This window comes from Hipposideros armiger, unplaced genomic scaffold (genome assembly GCF_001890085.2).
Source record: "Hipposideros armiger isolate ML-2016 unplaced genomic scaffold, ASM189008v1 scaffold_631, whole genome shotgun sequence".
Classification (NCBI taxonomy): domain Eukaryota; kingdom Metazoa; phylum Chordata; class Mammalia; order Chiroptera; family Hipposideridae; genus Hipposideros; species Hipposideros armiger.
The window spans coordinates 281,203-283,816 of NW_017731981.1; positions in this window are offsets into that span (position 1 = coordinate 281,203).

The window sequence follows — 2,614 nt, forward strand, 5'->3', positions numbered from 1 at the left end:
GGCAGCCCAGCTCCAGGTCGAGCTGTTGTTCAGCATCTTAGCTGCGGAGGGCAGTGTCACTGGCCCTCATATGTGGGATCTGAACTGGGGCCCTCCAGCGTCCCAAGCCAGCTCCTAACCATCGTGCCACTCGGCCGGCCCCTGGTGTATGTTTTAAAACTATGAATTTCTGGCTGTATCTCTAGGCCAACTGAGTTACACTCTTCTGGGGACAACCAAAATAATGTGTACTTTTGCTTAATATGTATTCTAAGCGACTCTTTGATCTGGTAAGTTTAGAAAACACAGCCTGGCAAAGCCCATGACAGTGGGTATCAGGTCTTACTATTTACAGTACTTTCTGGTTGTTATTAGCTTTGAGAAGACCCATAAATAACAATGGCCAAGGTCTAGGATAATGCTGGCTAAACTGGTATATCAAATCTCTGCCAGTTTATACCGGAAAGCTGTGGTGGATGCTGTTGGTTGGCTGATCAAGCATCCTTCCAACTATCTCACCATTTTCACTATAGAGTCTGGAAAAGCTAAACACTCACTTTCCCAAGTACCCCTGCTCCTAGGCATGTCCATGTGACACATATTGGTCAATCAGATATAAGGTGAGGTATCCTGGGGGATTCTGGGTATGGTTTTATTTTCTTGTTATAAGAGACAGACATGACTGGTAACACTCCATGCTTTCTTCCTGGCATTGATCCAGGTATGGTGCCCCTCTAACCACAGCAGCCATTTAAAGATCAAAGGAAACTAGCACAAAGGACAAGCCAAGAGGGATGATGGCCCTAAGACTGTGGGTCTGGATTGCTTGTGGTGCAGAAGGCAAAGGAGAAAAGGAGGAAAGGGAGAGGATGGGAGGAAGAGAGGGAGACGTCTATTTTTAGAAGCCATTTTAAAACTTGGTTTTCTGTTACTTGCAACTGAAAACACTCATAATTGAATCAAGGGAAAAGTGGGGTAAGCCCAGGCCTGAGACAAGAAGACCCTCATCTTTAGAAATACACATGCATGAAAGAGCAGACTTACTTTCTCATCAGGGAGTGGATGAGGGCAAGAATATTGAACCCTGGAATCTGAGTTCAAGGGAGCCATCTAGAATGGGTATAGAACAAAGAAAGTTCTTTATGCCTGTAGTGTCCTAATAATAGGATATTTGCCCAAGATAAGGCAAAATTAATTTGCCTTAACAGGATATATGTTGTAACTTCATATTCCCTCAACAAAATGAAAAATTGGCACAAGCATGGTAGAGTAGTAAAGGAGCTTCAGCTACCAGGCCATCTGTTGGAGGCCCTGAGCAAAGCATCTGATAAATTAGTAACTTATTTTTCTGACAATTTCATGTCTCATAGAGTAAAGGAAACAACCAAATGAACTGCTACTTTGTATTTAATTTTGAGGGCGGTAGGGAGGGAGAGAGGGAGAGGGAGAGGGAGAGGGAGGGAGAGAGAGAGAGAGAAACTAGTTGTGAAATGGATGTGGAGTCTGAGGAGAAAGTGCCCAGGTCACATTAGATTGTGTGATATCGAAAGATGTAAAAAATGTGCTTCTGGATCCCAGGAAATGAGATTTTAGGAAACTGAAGGGAAAACCTAAGTCAGATGCAAAGGCCTAAAACTCTAAAGGCAAGATTATTTTGAAAGCCTTTCAAAAATGAAATTTTCAACTCAACAAATACTTATTGATCAGCAACAACATGGGACAATCTGTACCAGGAGCCATAATTCTTACCCTCAAAGAATTTAGAGTCTGTGCAAAGAGGAAAATAAACACTCAAATGCACAGCTGCCATTTGTTGAACATCTACTGTGAAAAACAATATGATTAATAATTTACATATAATATTTAAAATATTTACAAATGCTCTGCAAGGTAGATATTATCCTCAGTTAACAAAGAGACTAAATGTTTAGACTGGTTAAATAAATTGCTCAAAGCCTCACAGCTCCTGAGCAAACAAGCTCCAGCGCACCCCTATTGCACTTATTGGATCAGGTTGATCCCAGAGGCCTAGCGAGGCAAAAGGAAGCTTTGCTCGCCTGCTTTCTCCCACGGATGCTCAAGAAAACCAAGCGTTCATTTGCTTGGATTTGGCCCTTAAAACTAGCAACTTTTAACAACCTGGCTACAAAGTAATAAAAATAGTAACATTTTTTAAATTGGTATATCTGCTAAACTTCTGATAGAATTCATTCTTTGAATGAAAGACTTGCCACTATAAATCCTTCACTATTTAAAATCATTCTTCTAAACTGTCAGGAACTTTGGTAAATCAGCACTTAAAATACAACTGCTTAATGACAGAACGCATAAAAAAGATTTATCTTAGCATTCTAAGAGAAGTTATATATATTTTAAAAATAGATCAACTCTTTAATGCTGAAAATAACTTAGTGGTACAATGTGTTTAGAAGTCTAAAATCTTCAGAAGTAGATAAAATTATAACATAGGAGTTTTACTTTAAATATGTATTGAATTATATAATAGATGAAATGGTTGACTAAATAAAACTGAAGTCTTGACCAATTATATACAGATATATATATATATATATATATACACACACATATACATATACATATATATATATATATATATATATAAATATATATATAT